This window comes from Lathamus discolor, chromosome 5 (genome assembly GCF_037157495.1).
Source record: "Lathamus discolor isolate bLatDis1 chromosome 5, bLatDis1.hap1, whole genome shotgun sequence".
NCBI classification, from domain to species: domain Eukaryota; kingdom Metazoa; phylum Chordata; class Aves; order Psittaciformes; family Psittacidae; genus Lathamus; species Lathamus discolor.
The window spans coordinates 2,833,400-2,858,299 of record NC_088888.1 but is presented as its reverse complement, the minus strand read 5'-3'; the positions used below and the strand labels follow the sequence as shown (position 1 = coordinate 2,858,299).

Sequence of the window (24,900 nt, the reverse complement as noted above, 5' to 3'; positions counted from 1 at the left end):
GGGTGGAATTTTCCAGGGAAAAGCAGTTATGCCATTTTTCGTGTCTGATTCTGCATCCCTTGCTCAGGAGGGCGAGTTACCACGGAGCAAGCAAACCCCCTCCTGAGGAAACATCAGTGGATTTGGGATTCACTGACCCTTTTTTCCTAGGTGAGTTCAATCTGTACCTGGGTTAGATGGAAGCCTGAATGCCCTGAGGGTATTGAAAAGAAGAGTAGATGTGGCACTTAGGGGCATGGTTTAGTGGTGGACTTGGCAGTGTTAGGTTAATGTTTGGACTTGATGATCTTAAAGGTCTCTACCAACCTAAATGATTTCATGATTCTGTGATTTTCCTCTAGTAACATTCCCTATATTCCATTATCCCATGAACACCAGCAAGCATTAATGTTGCAAGACACCTGAGTGACCTCTCTGCCTCCACAGATGACCGTTACTCTGATAGCTCCTGAGGCAGTTTGAGTATGTACATTGCCAGCATACAGTGGCACGGCATGATCGAGGTGATTTACTTTCTTGCTTTGTCATTTTTAAGCTCAATTATGTCATTCTCTACAGACCCAGGTGCTGTGATTTTGAGGAATAAGTAATCTGTCCTCCTTGGGGATGGATAAAAGAGCCTTGCAGGGAAAATGCAGCCTTGCTTGGGTGACATGTTCCACTTTGTTCCACAACTTCCTCCTTTGGTAGGTCTCCCAGGATATCCTTTCCCATTGCGTCAACTACGGCATTTCTCTGCAGCTCCAAGGAATACAGACAAATAAATCAAATAAACAGGCTTTGGGGGATGATCCTCGACAGCGATTGTCAGCTACTTAAATTCCTCCTGTCCCTGGGATCAGTGTGCTCCTGACATGCCATTTGCACAGCCTGGGAACAGTAGCACTCGGTACTTCCTTTTCCTTTGTTTTAGAGAATTACAGAACAGGTCATGTGCTGGTGCAAATAGAGCTGGTTGCTCTCCCCACTGCTATCTTTTGTACCGTATGTATAGCTTTGATAAGCAGCACATGTGTCTGCTTCCCGGCTATACAGTGTTTCCAGTCTGATCTCAGGAGTGTAGCTAAATCAATATATCCTTTGTGATGTGCACATGGAAATAATCTCCAGAAAGATGCATTTCTGAGCTTTGCCTAGGACGTATTTAGTTGAGAGGTACAGCTGGCTTGTGGAAAGGTACAATCCAAGACCATACTGGAGCACACTGCTAACCCTGCCCAAGCAGCTTTACGCTGCTCTTGTGGTCCTGCCATGACCATCAGTAGGGCTTCTGGAAGGCTCCTTTGATGTGAAGGGGATTGCCAAGGCAGAAAGAAGGCCAGCCTACCTTTACAGCCCCATGTGCTCTGTCACTGGCCTCCACCACACCTCAGGACATCACTAGCTGCCCCAGTATCCAGTGCTCTTCAGTCCTGCTCTCTGAACCGGACCCCACGCAGACAGGGCATTTCCACCCTAGAATAGCCTAGGTGAAGCTTGCTGATGTGCTTCTGTCTGCTGCTGCTTGTTAATGGACCTAAATCCAGATTTCAGCTTCGTAACCAAGAGCAAGCCTAAATGCCCCCATGTTCCATGACTGCTTGGGGTAACATGTGGTTTCAGGTTCACTGTCCAAAGCTCTCTGCAGACTCTGAGCTTCCCACCTTATGGTGTAAGAGAATTACATCCCTGGTAGCTTTGCCCAATTCAAGCCCTTCTGGATGCTAAATGGGTAACACAAACAAAGTAATGGCACATCAGCAATGTAAAAACACTTTTGTTTCCTTCAGAGGCTTGCACTATGAAAAAATGACATGATGATTTGAATCAGAATAGAGGAGGATCTGGCAGATCAGTCACACCTGTAAAAACACAGGTTCAGTATCAATACCTGCATCATTCATGACATGCTGCAAGTGCAATAGTGTATGGGTGCGATTCAAATACCCAAAGAAGAGCGACAGGCATTTTTGGGCTGGATTCATCTCAGCTGTTAGAACGAATCAAATGATGCCCATTTTCTCTCCCTGGATTTCCAGTGAACCCAGGGCAGGAAGTGCCATACCTGGGGTACATCATGGTTTCAACATGTGTTTCCCCCATGCAAGACTGGCTGCGAACACCTGAGGTCTGGTCGCTCCCGGAGCAGCTTCACAAGAAAACCCTAGGTCATGCAGTGCCACTGTAAGCTGGCAATGTACATCCTCAAACAGGCTCAGGAACTCTCTTTCCTGGAGTGGACATTTTGCAGAGGGAATCACTCATCTAATCTTACAACCCCAGCACTTCATTCCTATACATACTCTGATGTTCAGCCGGATAGATCTCCGCGAATACAAACTATTGTGATTTTAGCTCACAAGCTGGGCTTCCAGTTACACACTGGAAACAACCCCGCAAAGGTTACTTCGACCCACTGAATTTGAGTGAATATTCCCAGAGTGGCCTTTTCACTCTCTTGTGCTGCTCTGATCACCATCTTCATGTCACTGAAGGTTTAAACCAAGTCACAAATACTAAGTACAAGAGTCCATTCCTATATGCTGGAGTCATGTGGGAGGTGCTCCTTCTCCTCCTGGGCAGTGAGGTGAGGCAAGGAGGTCAGTGCCACCATCTCCATCTCCAGGGAGGCCAGTGCAGGCTGCCTTTTGTGCCACAACAAGGGCTTTTGAAGCCGTGCTCTCTCCCTTACAACATGGTTGGGTTACTGTGTGTGTACCCACATACACAATGCCTCCAGAGGAGGCCACGAGGATGATGAGCGGTTTGAGCACTTCCCATATGAAGACAGACTGAGAACATTGGGGCTGTTCAGCCTGGAGAAGAGAAGCTGTGTGGAGACCTCACAGCAGCTTCCAGTGCCTGAAGGGGGCTACAAGGATGCTGGAGAGGGACTCTTCATCAGAGACTGTAGCAATAGGAAGAGGGGTGATGGGTCCTTTCCAACCTGAACCATTCTGATTCATTCATGTTGATCTACAACAACTTTCACTGTAGGATCCCTCAAATATCCCCTGCAGATGTTATAGGGAGCATCTTTTCCTGTGTGAGGAGTCCTTTGGCACCCTGAGAGATGGAGCACACATGGTAGCATGGCCCTGCCCCTCCTGCAAGGCTGCATACCCTGGGCAGGATGGTCCCCCTTGCTCAGGCCAGCACGCTGTAGTGTGGCATCATCTCCTAAGGTCATGCACCAGTCAGCCGCAGGGCTCTGGCATCCCTTCACAGCTCTGCTGTTTGTAATATGTATTATCAGCGCTGTGATAATGCTGGAAAATGGCTGCTTCTTTCTGAATAAAAGGAAAGTTGCTGCTCGTATCTCAAGGATAAAAGCATGTCTGGCTGGAAATCAGTGCAGGGTGCTGAAAGCAGGCAGAGCAGCTGAGCCAAGCACAGTGTTCTCTGTCCCTGGAGAGCAGTGCTTCAGTTCCCCAGAGCAAAGGCTGCTGCTTTGGTACCAAATGAGCTGGACTTCCCCCTCCCCTCACCATTGCAAGCAGTGGCAGAAAACCTGACCTGCTCTCCAGAGCCTGGTCTTTGCTGACCATGGTGATAACCAGCCATATGTCTGGTTTTCACACCCTTGTGATTGATTTGTCAGCTCTGCCTCCTCCTCTGGTCCAGCACCCCAAGTCTTCTTCCTTCACCTACATTTATTTGGCCATCCTGAAAGTTAAGATTCTATATTCTGTGTATCACTTGTGATACAGCAGCAGGGGGTTTCAGCAGGTTTTAGGATGAGGGCAGCGGAGTGATGCTGCTGCAGGACAGCCTGGCAGGAAAGATGCCTGTGAAAACTCAGGTCTCTGACTCAAAAGGAGAAGGAAACTTAACAAATAGAGTCTGTTTTCACGGTGAAAAGGGGCAGGGGGAAAAGGGAATATTTTTGTTCTGTTGCCAAGGTGTGAATTCTGCAAAACGTGGGGCCTGCCCCCTCGAAAGGTACTCAGTGTCCTTCAAGATACCATTTCAGTGAGCTCATCCGCCAGCACCATGCCCTCACTGGGACTGTGCGTCTGTGCATGCACACTCGCCCAGCACGAATCAAAACCCCTTCCTTTTAACAAATTCACAGAGCCTCACAAAAACCTATGGGAATATCTGGTTTTGCATGCAAATATTTACCAAGTAAAAATGGATACTTTTCCACAGCTCTTAGTCCTAGGCTTCTTGTGCAGAGAAACTGCCAACTGTACATGCATGCTGGTTTGGCACTGGGACAGCGTATTCCCTAGAGAGCAGAATGAAACCACAAACTGCTTTTGCTAGTGAAGCCCTTTCCATGGAGCAGGTGAAAGAATGCTAAAGTCACCCTTGCCTCCTAGCCTGGCTGTTTTCTGAATGCCATTTGAAAACCTCTTTCCCTCCTCCCGCTGTCCCCAGTTTTATCCCTCTTTCAGGAGGCAGCCATCAGCAACAAAACCACAATGCGGGGCTTGGCTGGCTGTGTACATTCAGCAGCTGCTCTCTTCCAAGTTCTGGGCAAGCCACAGCTATCCAGATTCCCACTTGTCCTATGTCTTCTGCCTCAGTTGCAGTACAGCATCTTGAGCTAGAAGGGCCACTAATTGACCAGCTTGGACAGGTTGCCAGCACTGCAGTACAGTCAGCCTGCTGTCCCCAGTTGTCTGTGCCTTTCTCCCCTTCGCTACCCTTCCAGCCCTTCCTGATCCAAAGCTTGTGACATCTTCCAAGTCCTCCTTGCATTCAAGACTCTAATTCGGCATGTGGTATGCTGTGCTTTTCCAGCAGGCTGCTTTTCGCCATTATCACTCCACCCAAGTGAATGTTCAAGATGGGTATGTTCTTTCTTCAGTTATTGCAGAGAACCACAATGTAAGCAATAAACACTAAAGCCAGATTTGTCTAATATGAAACATCAAGCAAAATCTTTGTGTTCTCCTGTAATTATTCTGAAATAGTTACAAGCCTGGTAAATAAAAATACAATTCTCTGTCTTAAAATACGAAGCGGTGTTTTCTCACAGGGTAAGGTAAGAATGTTTGCTTTAGCCCATTTCTTCACTTTGTACTGCTGACACGATTGTTCAAAGAAATTGTGCTTTTGGAAGGAAAAGGTTAAAGTTTGCTACTGATATTCATCAGGAGATGGATATTTAATCTTTAATCTCTTGTTCTAGGCCCCTACTTCGGATCAACTCATTATCCCGAATAAACGATGTGTCATTCCCATTATTTATGTTTCACTGCAGCCAAAGTATCTGGACCTCGTTTTGGTAAGCACCATTCATTTCGACCCATTCAGTATTAATCTCCCTTCTAACATCTTTCCTGTCCTATGTGCTGTCCCCTATTTGCTTTTATGTTTTCCGCAGAGTGTTTATAAAAGGATAATCTTTTACAAAGCAGACAGAATTTTTGTGTATAAACTGCTCTGTTTGAATGCCTCATTGATATACCATCTAAACTGAAGTGTTCAGCAAGATTAGTGCATCCACTGAGCCACTGAACTGGGGAAAAATATGGGAACTGCTCCTTTCTTTATAGTGAGAGAGGGTAGCTAATGATGCCATCTTCTTTTAAATAGGATACTTTTAGCAGATGGACTCGGAGAATATGAATACATTCCACAAATAAAAACTAATCAACAAAGGAGGTGGCTTATTGTGACAAATAAAAGGGGAAAAGGGCACAAAATGCATAGACTAGGTAAACACCCCAAGCCAGCTTCTATCTTAGTGAAACCGGTGTAAATGCAGAATAATTCAGTCAAAATGATGCGAATTAGTGGTGGGTTTACATCATTGCTGCTCGCATCAAGATCTGGTCTCTTTGCAGTGTGACTGCCGAGGACTTCAGCTAGGATAGGGGCTTGCAGTGCCTCGAAATGCAAATGATGCACTTTTCTCTTTCTCTTGCTGATATAAATTTCCAGTAAGAATGTGTTGAGCACCATTCCCTCCTTTCGTGTGAAATAAATAAACGAAGGCTGCCTGGCACACATAACTTACGCTTATTTCGGCTGTCTCCTTTGCAATGTGTATCTGGTGACATTGGGTGCCACTGACACACCCTCCGAGATGCTGACACTTTATGTTAGAAGAACACAGTATGCAAGTGAATCCGTGCCCGTATTCCCACACTTAGATGGGAAAAATCCCAAACAGACATGTGGTGTATCATTTGAATGGCATAGATTCTTAAATACATTTGTCACTTTGTACACTTGCCAGCTCTTCTTTGAAGATATAAACCACCCAAACACTCCAAATTATATCCGTCATGACTCCGTCAACATGTAGCACTGTTTAGCATGTTATTTTAGTTAAATTGCACTATTGTTGTCCATCTATTATGACATAAACTAGGATTGGTGCCCTTGCTTTAATATGAAATCAAAACTGGGAGAAAGATTCGGGAAAAAGAAAACATTGAGAAAGTCATGCCATTCATTTAGCAACAAAGGAATGTGAGGAGGAATATTAGGGAACCTGGAAGCACAAAAGGTACCGGGCACCCCTAGTTCCTGCTTTAAAAGGGATCACCGGTGTTTATGCTGGGACTGTTCATAGAGAGGGATGAGACCCCTTTGGATGGCTCCCTTTGTCATTTTCAATTCACCTCCCCCACTGATATGACCCAGACCTGACTTCTAATAAGAAAACCCTGTCCATGGCTATTTCTGGAGTCTGTCAACACCACCGCAAGGTTAGTGAGAGCAGTCTGTGGGTCGGGGACAGAGGTAACCCGGCTTACTGAGTTGTCATTGTTCTTTACAGATAGTCCACGTAATTTAGTACACAGAAGCCATCTCAAGGAAATAATTGCCTGTGCAGTCCTAAGGAGACTGGTAATAAGAAAATGAGTCTGTCACTTTCTGGTTGCCATTAGTTGAGGTTAAAATCTTTCCATTATAGCTGCTATTCGGTGCCCTGTACATAGTTTCAACACAGGAGAGAAAAAATCATCACTGTATTTGGCACAAATTGGCCTGCGTACCAGGGGGAAACAACTTTGGACTGGTCTGGAGAGATCTAGAGCTACTCTTTCAATGTTAGGAACTGATGACCTCCAGACGTCTGTGTTCAGTGGTCAGATCTGTAGAAATGAATGCAGTTCCTATTGTGCTGCTGGAGGTCAGGCATCCAATGGTATCAACCAGAAGAGATACACCCAACAGACCTCTGCAATTTCTAATGGTTTTCACCGATGGAGATATGAACTATATAGTAAAGAAATAGAGCATTTTTTCCTTGCAAAGGTAATCAGACATGACCTTTCTGGCCTAAAAGTTGTAGTGAAAGAGCAGTGCTTGTAAATGTAATTTATTGTCCAGCAGTTTTTTGTGATGAACCATCAGGTTCCTGGAAATCCCACAGGAAAGGACATCTTTGTAGGCATCAGAATCACTGCACAAGTGATACAGAGGTGACTCGTGCCAAGGCAGGGTGCCCATGGCTCTGCAATGTGTCAGACTTGCTGTACCTGTGCAGGCCCACTGCATGGTGCATTGCCTTAGCTCAGATCGGGATGTGGCAGCCCTGTTGCTTCTGGAGTCATCCCGCCGGCAGGTCTCATTGGATAGATTTCTCCCAAGCACCAAATTCAAGTCAGTAAAGACCTAATGGAACAATCTTTGGAAAACATTGATAAGCAATTCCAGGTGCACTGGCATGGGGACAGATTTCTGGGTGATTTCTTTGCACTTAATTAACCTTGCTTTTCTCACATACCCTCTGAAAGGGAATTCCTCTCTGCCTGCCCACATGGTAGGACTGCGATAAGCCCACCACGTGTTCGTGTACAAGTTTGGGGCACTAGGTCTGCAGTAGAACGAAAGAGAGAAGACGATGAGTGAGAGAGGACCAGAGGCAGACTGGGGGAGGTTGGGCGGGATCCCAATAGACCTGCTTTCATAGAGACGATAAAGCAGAGAGTCAAGAAAGTAATAATAAAACCTATAGGCTCTCACGCACAGGGTTCATACAGATTAAAATATGCAGGAAAGTCAGAATGGGCTGGTAATAAGTGTGCAAATATAGGACCAAATCAACATACACTGAAGATATGATATGATACAGTAAAATGTGATGTGATGATCTGAGATTATGTGATATAATGTGCCTTTTTTGCAGCAGACATCAAATCAAAATTATTAAATCACAGAATCATAGAATTGGACATTGGACAGACCTCCAAGGTGTGGAGGTAATCCTTGTTGGAATAGTCTGTGCCATAAGGAAAGGATCATGTCCACCACCAAGGTACACTAGTGGTGTACCTGTATTCTCCCTGCACCCCTCTGACTCCTGATTAAACACCTCCACAATGTAAGGCAGGAGGATGAACAAGTATGGGTTGGTTAAGCCTCTTTTTTCCATGGAGTCATGACTACATAAGGAGATGGGATGCCCATGTGGAGGCTGCATGCTTCCTTTTTCTCATGTATGATTGTGGATAGCAGGAGACAGACCTGGCTGTCATTAATGGAGGTTACTGAAAGTGCTCATTGCTCCTGATCTGGGAATACACTCACATAAATGTTAAGCAGTGCCTTGATTTGATCCTGACCTGTAGTGGCATCCCTGGTGCTGCTGCTGGGAGTTGTATTGATGCTGGGGATGAGGCAGTTCCCACATCACCTTTTCCACACATCTAGTCCTATCCATACAAATGTGTAGGCAACACATGGGGGAAAAAGAAGGAAGAGGGAATGCTGGAGTGACAGTGGATCGTTAAAGAACCAGGCTAAGCCATTTCCTCTAAGGAATGAAATCTGTCAGAAGATAGTGTATTTTTAGGAGCTGACTGCAGATGCTGAAGCTGTACACCTCATTGGTAGAAGAGCATAGAGATCTAGGCACTAACACGATTAATAACGTGTCTCAACAAAAGGGATTTCCCACACTTCTATTGCTCAGAAATAGCTTTTCATAAATTTGATGTGAGCACTTGGCAAAAGAAGCAGCCATCAAATACCAATAAAAATATGTTTGTGATACCTGAAATGCACATCTGAAGAACCACAGAACATTAATATTCCAGAAGGCCTCTTCAGGTACCCATAAAAATCGGATGTTACAGGGACTCTGTCAAGGTAGAGAGCTTCAAACCTCAACTCATCATAAAAAGTACGTTGTCAAATTTCTTGTTGTGAAAAATCAGGATTTCACACTAGCAGCATTGACCAACCAGGTGGCAACGGCATGCCTGGGATGCATTTGCTCTGTGAAGCACATATGGAAATCCTTTCCTTGTGGATCCATCCGGGTTTTTGGCAGTGAGGGGCCTGGATGTCTTATTGGAAGGGGGGTGCAGCCTTTCTCTTTATGCATGAGGTGGTGCAAGGTGTTGCTGTGCACCCAGGGGAGTCTCTTTAAATAGTATTCCTCATAGGACACCATTTTTAGCTCCCCAGGCAGTGCAGCTCCATTGGAGGGTCTCAGGGGCTAGTGAGCGCAACTCCTTTTAAGGCTCGCCAAGCCAAGAGGCTGCTGTAGCTTCTACATCAGGATCGTGCTTTTCTCTTATCCCCTTTCTTCTGCTCCCCCCCCCCCCCCCCCAAGTCCCTCCTCTGTAAATGAAATTAAGCTCTTCCAGGGGTCCCACCTGGGATAACCAGCCCTGCTTGAAGAGAATAATTGGGAATGTTTTGTACAGATGCTGTCTGAGCACACAGAAATGACAGAGTGATAGACACAGCTTAAATCCCTAGACTGCCAGACAGATAAAGATGGTCTGTCCCAAAACCTGCCAATCCCTCGTATCATCATGTCAAAATGAAGCAGAAGATTTTCACACATCATCACTTGTGTAAGCTTGAGTCCAGATCCTTGCACCCTTACTCATAGTCAATAAGGAAGTTACATGGTTAGCACAAGTAGTGCTGCCAGCTTCTGCAGAGCAGCTCCTGGAAAAAAGAACCTACTTCAACCTGCAACTGGAATTTAAGTATCAAATCTGCAACAATTCCTTAGCTACACTTGAGGCAGCACTACACTGTATTTTAAATTAATTTAGGAATCAAATTCAGCGGAAGAAAATTGCACTTTTTACCTTGCTGTCTCTTCTTATGGCTATTAGTACATTGAGGGCTCAGATAAACAAATATGAATGCACTAATAGCTTTTTTTATTGCCCTCACTAAAGAATCCTGTTAGGTCTGGAAGGCAGGTTTTAAATCCAGAGCAGGCAGTCGTAATTGTGCTGCCTTATGTACATAGCCCAGGCCACTCATTTTGCACCCACCATTTCACTTCATGGTATCATTTCACTTATGGGGACATTTCTGCACATTCGAATACATCCCTACACAACGTGCTTTGCCAAGTGAGGTTTTTTGGACCTGGCTTTCGGGTCTCTTCAGAGTTGAGAAAAAATTTCTGATGAAAGCTAAATCAGTTAACACCAAATTGGGTTGATAGGGGGATCCTTGTCTTCTCAGCTAACGGTATGAAACCAGATAAAGGGGTTGATTTGACAGCTGAAGAGATTTCCAAAGAGGGGTCATTTTCTCCCATGACCAAATAATAGAGAGATATGCAAGAGTATGTGTGTGCCTTTCAACAGCAGGCACAGTCCGAGAGCTTACTTATCTCTAAACGGCTTCTCTGGTGTCTAAAATAAAGAATGAAGAGTTTCTGAACGATCAGGGAGCAGATGCCTTCTCTGGCTTGCCTTGAGTGACCAACCACACCGGGAGAGCGTGTGGCCATGTTCTCGGTAGTGCTGTGTGTGTTTCCATTAGGAACAGATACTCTTCAGCACCATGAAAGATGGAGCCTTTGTAGTTTAGCAGTGTAAGTGCCTCCGCACAATACTCCACTGACCACTTCACACTGAATTTATTCCACAGTTGTTGAAATATCTCGATGCACTATTGTTCTTCCGGAGTCGTCATTGTCTTCAGGGAAGTCTATGGGGGAAAGAAATTGGATGGTAAACATGTTAGGGACAGGTCTGGGCTCTTTTGCACTAGCTGATGTGGAAAAAAGTGTCTGGTTCTTCCTCAGTTTTTTTAAAGGGCCTGATGACTGTACTTACTATTACTTACTATTACTATTACTATTACTTACTATTTATTTATTACTTACTATTTATTGATTTTACTATTTATTTGTTTACTATTTCAGTTTTTATGGTGTTATCATTCACTTTTTTCCCTTTTTTTTCTTCTGAAGCCATTAATATGAAGAAGGATTCTTGGACTGAAGTTCTGTCAAGGTGATCTTCTTTTTGATTTCCATTTTCTTCCCCCCTTTCCCCATGTCCTTTTTGGAAGATAAGAGGGTTTTGCATGTTGCACACCATCTAACCAGTCCTGGGGTCTGGGTGTGGAGGCTGTGAAACTACCGAGGCTGAATTTCTTGGATACCTCAATCTTCTTTAAGGAAATAAATACACTCTCATTCACTGAGAGAGAGGGAATTGGAAGGCAGTTGATTAGTAATGGGATGCGGAACCATTTAAATCTAAATTGGCAGTGGTAGCAATTGACAGCTATTTGCATCTGAAGGTTGGTGCTGGGCTGTGTGAAACAAGCTTGTGGTTTCCATCCAGTTCCTAGTGAAAGGCAGCACCACCGCAGCATTCTATATCACCGGTTTCATTCCTTCACATGATTTCAACAAAAAGACCCAGCTTGGGGGGGTTAGCGAGAGTTCTACCATCAGTGTCAGTGGCTCTGGCTCATGCCTGAGTAGAAAAAGAGCCTGAATTTTCCACGATACAGGGAAAAACCTCTAGGGTCAGGGAAAATGTGTGACGCAAAGAAATGTTGCACTGCTCTTATCCGTATTCTGGATCACAGTTTTCAGTGTTTTTTAGCCTGGCACTAGTGCTCATTTCTAAAGATGTTAACAGTTGCTGGAAATTCATTTTCTAGTGGGTTGCTTCTAGTGGGTTACTTATAAAGTTCTGAATAGCTGCAGAGCCATACATAACAAAAGAGTCCTTTCTCACAGAGACATATTTTAATACCCATCAACAGCAAAACCATTAAAGAATCGCAGGGGTGAAACCCAGGAAGGTAGAACAAGAAACACACCCTTCTGATCTGCGAACGGATCCGTGTCTTCTTCAGAATGGTGTCGCTTACGATGCTTTGCTTTGAAACTGAAGGCAGTGTTTTAACACAGCTTGCATAATCTTTCCATGTGTTTTTCTGCTGTGCCATTACCGGACTCCTCTGTGCTGGCTAACTCCTCGAGCAGAAATTGTTGACCTGCACACTCTGTAAACAGTACCTGATTTCTTCTACTAGGATTAATGAGGAAATTTTATGCACGTTATAAAGTTTTGCTACATCCCCATTTGATTTGCAGAAATTAACTGCTTAACGTAGTTTGCCACCATTGACGGTATGCAAGTTAGTAAAGTAAGCAGCATCGGGCTGACATAACTGGCACTATTGTGCTCAACCATATTACCCAATAAAGTATAAAAGAGCTGAAGCAATCTGGAACGACTGAAGTAGGTAAATGACACCAAGAATTAGGTAGGTGACAAGTGGGAGAAGTTTCTCTCTCTCAGTGGGTAGCTGTGTGGTTTTAAGGTTTTGAACAAGTGTGTAGCATGCTTATATTGCCACAGAATCGTAGAATCACAGAATGGTTTGGGCTGGAAAAGACCTTAAGATCATCCAGTTCCAATCCCCTGCCATAGGCAGGGATGCCTCACACTAGACCATGTCACACTGCAGGGATGGAGCATTCACCACTTCTTTGGGCAACCTGTGCCATTGCCTCACCACCCTCACAGTAATAGAACTTCCTTATATTACTGTTTTCTGTGGCGCAAATGAAACTGGTGTGATGTTGTCCACTTAGAAGGGAAACTGGGAGCTTGCCCCTGCAAGCAGAGCCCTGTTCCACAATGGATTTTACTTCCATTGTGACATTTTGAAGGTACTAAATGGTAATGACACATTGCTCCAGTAATTTTTGTACAATGTCTCTATGAGCTCTCCCCATCTGTCATGACAGCATTAGTCTTGGCATCTCTGATGAAAGAATCAAAATTAAAAGGGAGAACAAAAAGTCGATTTCTAATGGGTTCCAAATACCCATATCTTACAAGCGTGAATTAAATATTGCTCTCATCTTGCAGCCTTTCAGCCATATTACATGGATAAAAACCTCAAAACTATTTAAAATTGAAAAATCCTGTTAAAAGATGAAATATATATCAAGTAAAATAATATTCAGCTGTTTAACCTGTTGATAGGCTGTCAGCTGTCATTTCATTTGCACTTCATTTGAATTAATAAAAAGTAAACCATAAGCATCATGATTTACAGTAATATAAAAGCTATTACAAAGGACCTTCATCATAAGCTTCTTTGTCATAAAGCTATTGTATCTTAGTTTCAACCACTAAACACTGTTAAAAACATTTCCTAATATAACACTGCCTGATGCAATATACAAATTCCTTTGCTTCAAGGGCTACCTATAGAGGTATGACTTAGAATCATAGAATCATAGAATGGGTGGAGTTAGAAAGGACCTCAAGGTCATCCAGTTCCAACTCTCTGCCATTGGCAGGGATGCCTTACACTAGACCAGGTTGCCCAAGACTCCATGCAGCCTGGCCTTGAACACTGCCAGGATGGAGCATTTACCAGATCTCTGGGCACCCTGTGCCAGTGCCTCAGCACCCTCACAGGGAAGAGCTTCTGCCTTAGATCTAACCTGAACTTGCCCTGTTTCAGTTTGAACCCATCACCCCCTGTCCTGTCGCTGCAGTCCCTGATGAAGAGTCCCTCTCCAGCATCCTTGTAGCCCCCTTCAGACACTGGAAGCTGCTCTGAGGTCTCCACGCAGCTTCTCTTCTCCAGGCTGAGCAGCCCCAATGTTCTCAGTCAGTCTCCATACGGGAGGTGCTGCAGCCCCTGATCATCCTTATGGCCTCCTCTGGACTTGCTCCAACAGCTCCATGTCCTTCTTAGGTTGACGACACCAGAACTGCACCCAGTGCTGCAAGTGGGGTCAAAGACTTGGAGCCTTTAGAGATGAATTGGAAGTTTCTTCTTGCAAAATAGTGTAAAAAAAAAAAAAAAAAGAAAGCATTTTCATGCTGGTATTCTTGGTCTTCTCTTGAGGCTGCCCCCCTTTTCCCCCCAGCTCAGGTTTGCCCAAAGCCATTAAAGTACCTTTATGCCTCCTCTTTTATTTTAAGTAACCCTTGGACAAACAACAGCTAGTTACTCAAATACACCAGTTTGTTTGCTTCTATGAAAGGTGTCACAGACTTTATATATGTCATGGATATATGTATATGATGTCAGCTTCATATCTCCTCTTAAAGATTGTTTCCCCTTTTCCTGGATGTGCTGCTCTTTGGAGATAATAATGGGAGCACTTTTCCCCTCGTGTTATTTTAAGAACTAGGGTGATGTACACTTGTAACTGAAAGAGATGATCCAGAACCTGGAAATGAGGCTAAGAAAATTGCTACCCCTCACTTTTGTTCACTGTATTTCTACAGATGTTCCTCCAAGGACTCTCTTTGCTTTTCAAGCATCTTCAAGGGCAGGGTACAACCTGGTCTGTGTCCTTTGGTTTTAATCTTTGGGTTTTCTATGTCCTGGCTTAGAGAGGACCTTTAGGTGTCTTTAAGTTAAATGGACTCAGCTTGACTTCAGACAGCAATGGGAAGGAGGGAAAGTCTCCTCAGCACTCTAACAAAGCTGTGCTCAGCATCTGTTGGTCCTGGGAAGGTTTGTGCCATGTACAAATAAATCCTCTTGGTTTTTACCTCCCAATGGGGCAAGCAATGCTTGGTGAGCTCAATGCCATTTGGTTATACCTGGAATACAGGAGAAAGTTCTACACTTGAGAACAGTTGTGAGCAAGAGGTTTGGACTAGATGTCCTCCCAGCTTGAATCATCCTAAGATCCTGTGATCCTATCTGTGTTTGATGATACCATGGATAAATACAAGTTTGATACAATCAAACTGAAGAAAACCATCCAGATCCTTTGGGATGTGTTTTTGGGTCACTGGCAACGAAAGAGCAACTGCTCCAGGGCTAGCACAATAACCTGCTTCAGGGTCATGTGGTCTTTTGCCTTCCCAAATTAGCAGTGATTAGCTGATCATTCACAGCTGGAGGGCAATGTGATTACTCTGGGAGGAACTCCTGTGCCCACAGCCACAGAGACAATAAAAGGCCTGGTTTGGGCCTTTAGGAGTGTTGCTGTGGGTTTAGTGTGCTGAGTTCCTGTGTCATGGTATGTTTCAGAATTGGTCTGGTTAAATTAAGTGGCGTTGTGGAGTGACAGTACCTAATAATACACCGTCAGGCTGACACTGAGGAGCACCTCACTGCCTCGCTTGTGAACTGGTAAGGTTGGCTCTCCTTGGGTTGGCTCTCCTTAAAGCCTTTTGCTTCCTTTCTTGCCTGCTCTCCCAAGTCAGAGTGTGTCACGTCACGGAACTGATATAGCTGCGTGTGCTACTTCAGGGTTTCAGCAGATCCTGTATTTGGAGTAGTTTGAAAAGTGTCTAGTGGCTTCATCACATGATTTCTCTGTAGTGTGAGACCAGCCGGCAAAAAGCCGTGAGCTCACATGTTTGGATGGCTTAGTTTGTGCACACAGATAACGTGAGTATCTGCTTGGCAGCGTTTTACAGCAACTGAACATTCCTGACGCTGCCTCTTTTCATCCTTCTGCTCCCCCTTCCTTAACAGCAGAATCAGCAGCTGTAACAACACATGGAGGACACTTGGCAGCTGCAAGACACAGATGCTGAGCTCTGTAATAAACTTCTCCTGTAGAAGAATCTGAGTGCTTTTGCTGGCTGCTTAAAAGTCCTTATTGCTGTCTGACTCACTTGCTCAACAAGCAGTTACAGTGTGCTGATGGCTGTTGGTAATCACTTGGGGTTATAAGGACCGATCTAATTGACCTGCTCAGCCCTTCAGGGTGCTGCCATAGCCTAGCTTTAATAATTTGTAAGTGAATTGCATGCTTTTGTGGTAGATATTTAAGAATAAGATGTTGTGCAATGTTTTAGTGGGCCATTGTTTTTCTATCTAGAGATAGGCAATAGGCCTGGTTTTGATCACAAGTCACAATGTCCAAACCAGAAATAACTTCACTGTTGTTAAAGGGGTATAAGCTGTTGCAAAATAACTGAGTTGGGTCAGAGGCAAAGGAGAGCTTTAAACGAAGTCTGCATAGCCTGGTAAGGAGATGGTACATCTTTAATATCAGAAACTAGTGCTTGTTGGAATTGGCCTGTGATAAGGATGTGGATAAGGACTCACGGCAGCAGGCTAGTGTTAGGATGGTAAGAAGATTCATTTCAGAAAAACCTTGCAGGAGTGTGTTTTAAGGAAGCATTTGAATTTGTAGAGGATGGCCAACTTGAAAGGTTGTCCTCAAGTCTAAAGAGCACAGGGAAAGAAACCAGAAATGGATGCTGGTGGAGATAAAGGCAGGAACTGGGCAGCAAGTCTGGTACATGGCCAAGAAAAAAAGGAGAGATGCTAGAAAGAGATGGTTGGAGATGCAAGCAAGAGAAGAGCGCTAAACATCAGGACCCATTATAACATGAGGGGAAGTGCTGAAGGAAAATGAGTGAAGAGTGGTGTGGTCAGTTATGTGAGGAATGACATTTTGGGGCAAAAGTTCATTCTATCTCTAAGAAAAACTGAAGTCATGACAATAGCAAAGATAAGGCATCAGTGGGAGTGGGAAGTGAAGCATAGGCACAAGGGAAGGTGCAGTGTGAGGTGGACAGGACGGACCTCATTCAGTGAAACACGACTAAAGGGGCCCAACAGCAGATGCAACCTGCTCTAGCTGACCATGCTTTGAAGCAGGGTGTTGAATTAGGTCATCTCAGCAGTTCTGCAATGCTCTGAATGTGCTATATGCTAACATGCAGCTCAGGCTAGTGGTAGCTGATGGGAAATAGTACCCAAAGGGCACATCTCTGTAGTACATGAGATGCAGTTCCGTAGCAGGGGAGAAGTCTAAGGATGGACAAGGGCACCAGCACAGAATAGGCGGATGTTTCATCTCAGCCAGCACTAGTGTCACCTTGGCAAGAAGCTACCACCTAATCTATGCCTGAGGAGAAGACTCCTGTTTCCACTTCAGTTAGTCCTGTCTCCTTCATGAGACTGACATTCGCATAAATATTTTTTAACTGGAAAAGGACAGTCCTATTTCTAGTTTGTACAGGAGATGTTTTCCTGTGACCTTTCTGTGTCCTTGTATTCAAGCATTTAAAGACAAACAGCTGTCCCAAGCTTCAGCTGGAGGAGGAAAAGGAAGACACCATCAAGCACGAATGTTAGTAACTCACTTTTCCTCTCATTGTCCGATATATCTAGGATGATTTTTAGCCTTAGAAACAATTGTCTCCCTAATCCCCTTATACTTGATGTTATTAGGTAGTATTAGAGATCAGCATTTAAAAATCACTTAAAGTATGAGTTTTGTTTCTCTTGATGTACATCAGAAACTGATCTGTTTCTTTGGTGACGGCTTGGTAAGCGTTTTGGAAAATGGCTATCAATGCTGAATTTTATTTGATGCAACAATTGGTATCCTGCTATTTTATGCTATTCAAGGATTCTGGATCTAAACATACTACATCTAAATTAATGTGTTACAAAACAGTCTAGCATTCCTCCAAATAAACCACAGATTAGGAACAAGAAAATGCTAACCTTCGAATAATGGGACTTAAATACCTGTTTCAGCAGTGCTTTCATGCTGCTTTGCTTGCTTGAAAACATGTGAAGTATTTATTTTTAATTCCTATTATCTCATTATTGCAGGTTTCCTTTACAACATGGCTCATTTCTAGTGTTAAAAAAGGCCTAGTGATTTTTATCTGAGTTTTAGATTTTCCAGTAGTGATCAGTCACATACAGTGCTAGTTAGAGCTGATGTTCTAATGTAGTAAACTGGTTTTGGTTTTTTCTTTCATCAAATTGGTTGTCCAGCAGGTGAAATATATTGTGACAATTGTCTCCGAGATGCAAAGATAAAAATGAAAAGGTGCCAAGGGCTATTGTAACTGAACTATTGCATTAGGAAGCTGAAGGTGACCACTGAGAACTTCTTATTCCCGCTTACACAATGAGTGATGGCTTTCTGACACAAGAACTCCCAGTCTTTTATTAAGTAGGCTCTGATTTTGCAAATACAGGCAGGAACACATTTTTCTCCATGTAAGCAGCCCCGCTGAGGTATCAATGCTATGCACCAGCATTAAGATCCTCACAGCAACAAGATCAAAAACTACAGAGAAGGGAAGTTTGGAAGTCCAGAAGATTAGCTCATTAAGATCAGGTGCTATGGATATCCTACCTTTAACTGATACCATAATACATGCTTGGAGAACTCCTCTGATATGTTTCCCCTGCTCAAGGGTAGTCCTGTACATCATGTCTAAGCTGATGGTTGCAGGCCATGGCAGGATGCAAAGTGTCAGGGTCCGACTGGAGAAAAACCCCAGTGCCAGACCCTGTTTCAGTTTGTGATCCCAAGAGTGAAATTAAGACGCAAATGAGGTCAAGTACCATAATCGGACAGTTTGTTTATTACAGATGACAAAAAGACAGTTATAAAAAGGGGAAATTATTGTAATAAAGGGGATAGTGATAGGACAGATTGGAAAAAAAGGTAGAAAATGAAGCAAGGATTCAGGGTGCAGAGAGAGAGAGCGCCACCACTGTGAATCCAGCCATGTCCTGGGCATCCATTGTCGTCTTTGTTGATGGTGGGAGTTCTTCAGGGTTCATAATCTTGTAGTATTGGAGCAGTGTCCCCCAAGAGCCCTTTGGCTGTGGGTGTCCTCTTGGAGTCCTTCTGGAGTCCCCTTGAAGGTACCCACTTTGGCGATGTTTTACTCCCCCTTTTATCATGAGTTGTGGGGAGTACTTCTTCCTGGTGGACCAGTTTTTCTGGTCTTGCATCAAGACACAGATGTCTGCAGCAGTTCTTTGGATAATGGACAGCAATTCCTCATATTGAACTTAAGAGGTAATGGAAGGAAGAGTTTTATCAGCTCTTTCTCATTCATCCTGCAGTCAATGGATGGTGGAGTCCCAGTTCAGCTCCTCACTCCCTTCTCCCAGGCAATGGATGGAAGAGTCTTATCTCAGCTCTTCCCACCCATCTCTGAGGCAGTGGTTGGTGGTGTCCCATCTCAGCTTCTTGTACCAATCTTTGAGACAGTGGAGTCTGATTTCAGATCACTATCTCACACAAGGTCACAGTCCCTCCTTGTTCAGTGAGTGCTGGCTCTCCCATCCTGCCTGGCACTTCAGGCTCCCTCTGCTTTTGTGCAGAGACTTGGTTGCAGCCTGAGAGGGTACCAAGCCCCTGAGTTAAGTGTCTAGTTTGCATTGCATAGAATCATAGAATAGTTAGGGTTGGAAAGGACCTCAAGATCATCCAGTTCCAACCCCCCCGATCTGGGCAGGGACACCTCAGACTAAACCATCCCACCCAAGGCTTTGTCCAACCTGGCCTTGAACACTGCCAGGGATGGAGCACTCACAACCTCCCTGGGCATGAAGTGGTGAGTTGTCCATGTGCAGGGAAAATTAATTGAACCCTTTGGAATAGAAGCTGTAATGACCCTTGGGGTCTCATCTTATTTGCCTGTGGTCACACAGAGGTGAAAATCAAGGGTTAGCACTTTTTCAGCCAGGAGAAGACTAAGAGGAGGGTGATAGGAACAACATGAGGCAGCACTGGTAAAGGAAAACTACAAAGGAAGTCATGAAAGAGGTGGTGGCATATTGATAGGGGTGTGGCAGAGGAAGGGGTGTTGGTGGATGAGATACAACAATAAAGGGAAGCTGTTGAAGCTGTTTGGTCCCTTGTAGGTCCTGGGTAAGTAGCAGCTGCACCTGCAACACCTCAAGGCTCCCTGTGTGCTGGCCAATGCAGTGGCTGATAGTGCCTGCTGCTGTGCAAACACAGGCAGATCTTCCCCTATATATCACTGCATGAATTGAACATCTGGACTCCAGAGATACCTTTTTAGTGCTAAAAAACCTTGATTCAATTAGACGACAAGATGCACACAAGATAATATCTTTTGCAGTGTGAAGGGCTTATAGGAAGTATAGCACTGGGTAAGGGGGTGGAGAACATGGAAACTCGATTATTCTCTTATTTCCACAGTTGGTCCATAATAGTGCATAAAAAGGGTGTTGGTTGGAGAGTTTGTATAGCCTAATGCCAGGGATAATTTGAATGATTCCATGTTTTGAATGTTCTCGGTCCTATTTGCTCCACAAACACTGTGTCTACATAGATGAAGATAAATTAGGGTATGATTTTCAGGCCTGGAATTTGAAAGTCAACTCTTGGCTTATGTGATCAGAGCTACTCAGTTGTACATCTGCAGCTTCTGCTGGTTTAAAACTTGCTTTTCTTTCCTGACATTAAAAGATGGATCAGCAAAAACACCATCAGTAAGGCTTTTGCAAAGAGCAGGGGTGCGAAGTACACTGCCTGGGCCAAATTCCACACCAGATAATTCCATTGAGGCGATGGTTTCAATTGGGCATCGTTATCTTCACTTCCTGTCTCATACTGCAGTGTCGTGCTACTGAGCAGTTGCTGATTTCCTCCTCCCCAGGCCTGGCTGCATGTCATGGTGGGGCTGCAATGTCTCCTCCCTGCTCTTTGCTTTGCTTGCAGGAGTTGTATGGAAAGGAAGCAAAGTGATGGAAAGTGCCTTGAATTCCTCTGCTGAAATTTACGTCTTCTGGTGCGATTATTTTTGCTATTGTGGAGCAAAGTCATATTTTAAAAACTTTCCTGTTGTTTCTGCAGATCTATCATCCATTTCCATGGATACATCAGGGGTAAGAAGGCAGCCAGAAGCTGTCAATTCCAGCCACTCACTGGCTGCCCAGTGAGCAGTGAAAAGCTGCTGAAGTCATTAGTATTTTACACTTGAATATAACACAATAGTTTGAACTTTTCTGGTACTCTTCATTCATGAATCCCCAGGCCTGGTAAATGAGCCACTACTGTAAAATAATTAATCGGGCCTCATAACAGCTTGGTGAGTGTGTTAGGAGGAGATGAAGCTTGGGAGCACTAAAGCAACCTGTCGAAGGCCACCCCATGAGCTAGTGGCATGGGTAGTAAGGTATTCAGTTCCCCCATTCTGACTCCCTTAGCTCAACCCTGAATGTATTAAGTGTAGACCACTGGAAAAACAGGTTGTGGAAATATACCCATCCTCTTCTGCTTAATGATAAAACATCCCTTCCCCCCCCACCCCTAGATAATCCAAGACATCTTTGATTTAGTGAGTTTCAGCTGCAGCAAGAACCATGAGATAATAGAAGGGATGCATTCCTGCAGGATATGGCATATGCTAACTGTTCATTGAATGGGTTTCCCTGTCCATCATGTTGAATTCCTCAGTGCAATTCTTGCTGGCTCTTCTCGAAGGATAAGGCTTCTGCCACTATGACAGGGAGATTATTCCACAAAGATGAGAGATAATGTGTCATTATTATCTCTGAACATGAGTTATTTTTCTGGACATCTCTAACATAAAATATCTCTTAGTTGTGTTTCAGGGAACTAAGTTAAAGAGAAAATTGGTGAAAGGGCTTTTTTTTCTGGTTTATAATATGTCATTACAGCATGCTCTGGTTTTACAGTTTATTTTTCAGTGCACACTGTCTTTCAGCTTTTACCTTCTGCTCTATGAGGTGACACACATCAACTGATGATTCTTTCATTCTTGTACCCTGACATAATCCACTGAAATAAACAGATCTTTGCATGTTAAACAACTGTTTGGAGGTAGGTGGAACTGGGCTCATCACAGTGTGCTTTCTGTGAATCCTCATTCTCGATTCCTAAAAGACCCCACAGGTGAATATAGAAAGAGTTTATAGCATATATGTAGTATATATATAGTATATATAGTGTGTGTATATGGAAAGTGTTAGGGTCTTGATAATATGCACTGCTCAGTAATCCTTAGCTAGCGTGCCATCATACTTCTCATTTTACCAGCAATACATCTGGAGTTCTTCATGCTCTCTTAGAATTATTATTAACCAAAAGTCAATCCCTGCAAGCACTGTGGGGATTATACAACTAGTTTTTACTCAGTCTACTTAGGTTCAGCAGTTTTACTTGAGTGAGTAAAGATAGATCACAGAGCCAGGCCTTAAAAATATGATGGCATCACCCAAGTATCCCCAATACCTCTGCATTGTCTCTTTTGAGTCATTCATATGCATAGTCAATAAAAGTTGTCCTAACACAGGTGATAATGGTGCCCTACCATTAACCTCTTTTTACTCTCAGAGGATGCTCTTCATTATGACCCTTTGTTTTCAGTCACTTAACCTGTTGCTAATCCTTACCAAAAACTTCATCCCGAGCTCTGATTATTTATTCCCTTCAATAGTCTTTTATGAGGCACCTTATCAAAAGCATTCTAAAAACTCAATATTAATTATTATTATTATGAATTAAAAAATTCAAATTAATATCTTGCAGATCACCTTAATCTACTGGTTTATTAAGTTCTTCCAAAACTGTTCTGTCCAACATTATTTAATAGCTTGGGGAAGGCACACACAAAAAAATACTCAGATTTTTTTTGACAGCTACTGTAGTGGTTTAGCAGAGCTGTGCTTGGATTAGCACTGTTCTTCTGTCTCTACTTAAGAACTCTATTTCATTTCCTGGCATCTCTCTCTTCAGGTCAACCACCAGTTCAAGGTGGAAGTGATAAGTCTGCAGCATCTCAAGTATGCTGGTGTTAGCTCTTGGGAAATTGAGAGGAAGGAAATAACAGTCCATAAAGTTTTGATTGCTTGGAAAAGAAGAGACATTTGTTGAAAGTATGAGCAAGGCCAGCTGCAGAGAGTTCAGGAATGAGCAGAAGTCTTCCTGCATTGGCTTCTCACTCACTTTAGCTATTAATTGACAGCATTTCATATTGGGGATTGAGTAGAGCAAGGCTATTTTTCTCAGGCCTGTTGGGGGGCTTACTTTTCAGTTAGTATATTGGTTCTCTTTAAAGATCGATAGAACAGCATGATCTGGGATGGTGTGGCTGGGAAGGTTTTGGCAAAAATACTGGCACGGAAGAAGTAAAATAAATGTGCCATGCTCTATTCCTCCCCCAATTTTAAAATATCAGCATTTTGCAAGCAATGGGCCATATGCTCCCAGGGCTTGCAAGCCAAAAAGTATAGCAACTTACTACAAAACCGCTCTCCAAATTCTACACACAAGCCAAAACCTCCTACTTGGTATGCTGCCGTCATGCCAACTTGCAGAACAGAGATTGGGCTTGAGCAAGGAGATCTGCAAAAGAATAGCAGGTTACATGCAGGAACACATAAAGGGGGACAGAGGCTGGGGCTGGGGTCAGAACAAACCCAGCTTGCGGAGACAAAGCAAGGTAAATTGCCAGTGATAGCAAGCACATGTTTCCAGGCCAGAATGGCACCTCTCCATAGAGGGAAGGCAGTGAAGTCTCCTCGGGTTGCTCCTGCAAGGCTTTCTATGCACAGAAAGTAGGAGTGTGGACCTGCAATGCTGGCTCCATCCGGTTCATGCTCTTGGCTCTTTTGGCATGGACATCACGGCAGAGTGGCTGCAGCAACTCTAGTCCCATCCTGCTGGATGGGAATCATCCTGCATGCTTATGGTGTTCAGAAATACTTAACTAATACTGAAACCAGGTTCCTGAGGAATACTAGTGCTGCTAAGAGATGTAGAGGTGCTCTTCACCTGTATCTCACAGGATTGTCTGTCTGAAACAGTGAAGGAGAGATCTTTGAAGATTTTCCTTCATGGCAAAGCAAGGCAGGAATTAGTCCCACCAGTGTCAATTTGCTTTCAGAAGGAATATACATCTTACTGTGGCAAGACTAATACTCTAGGCACGTGCAAGTACTGGGGAATGCCACCCACAGATGATGGGCTTATGGGTGTTAGACACTTGAAATCTCAGGAGGCTTTTTTCCATGTTTCCTGATCCCTTGGTGCAAGGTTCTCCTGTATTTTCCAGACTCTTTCTCCACGATGGAGCATCTGGAGAGTACTTTATATTTCTCCAGGGATAATCGCTGGAATATTTTAGCCACTGGCTAGCTCAGAGCTCTCCCCTTCTCTGGCTGGTACACTGCATGCTCTCTGGCAGAGCTTTAAAGCAGTACAGATGCTCAACTTTTCTGAACACTTTTGTGGGCTCAATATGATGAAAAAAAAGAGGTTAAGAATGCCTATTTGAGGACCTGTACTAGCCACTATAGGCAGAGTGAATTGGGGTAATGAAGTCACAGGCTAGGATGTACGGAGTGGAGCATATGCTGTATCTTCACCAGGAGCGAGCCAACTGCTGCTGGGAGGATGGGGCTGTGAATGGCCTCCAGACCAGACACTTGCTCAATTTGCACGCCTGCGTGGCTGCTGGTGGATCCAGCTGCTCCTTCCCTGGCTGCCTTACACAGCACAAGGATGCTGAGGCTCAGAGGGGCAGAGCAGCTCCTTGGGGACCTGGGAGCAGGAGAACGGAAAGGACCTGGTCTGGGGAAAACATGTTCTCTGACACCACAGCTGTACCAGAGCACTGTAGGTAAAACTGAGACATCACAGGCTGGTACTTGAATGAGATGCTTCTGAGAAGAAGCTTATGCCTGGGGCTTCAGGCTACAGTTTTCTGCTTTCAGTGGATGGTAGTTTCTACCCCTGGTATCATCCCTTTGAGGCTGGTGGAGGAATGCCCAAAAGCAGTTGTTGGGAGAAGCAATAAAGTGAATTTCCTTTAGTAGGAGTTACATTTAAGCTTCTGCTGAACACTGTATTGCACTAGGAATGGGTCATTTTTAACAGGGCAGTCACTTTTCAGCCCTAAGGGAGAAACCATTGCTGTGCTGTCCTGAGACAACAGCAGATGTCAGTTACTGTGATTTTTTTATGGGGTTGAGGTA

At 44.1% G+C, this 24,900-nt stretch overlaps 1 long non-coding RNA gene across 2 annotated transcripts in view; it reads left to right on the top strand.

Annotated features, from left to right (window-relative positions):
* The window catches only part of LOC136014591 (uncharacterized), an 86,706-nt gene that overhangs the window by 19,756 nt on the left and 42,050 nt on the right, over nt 1-24,900 (top strand). The window contains exons 2-3 of one of the 2 annotated variants that reach the window (XR_010612785.1): nt 5,120-5,215; nt 11,120-11,162. This is a non-coding gene — a long non-coding RNA (uncharacterized LOC136014591). Of the gene's footprint in view, nt 1-5,119; nt 5,216-11,119; nt 11,163-15,151; nt 15,286-24,900 lie in introns of those variants that run through there. The other variant, XR_010612787.1, reaches the window with a different exon arrangement.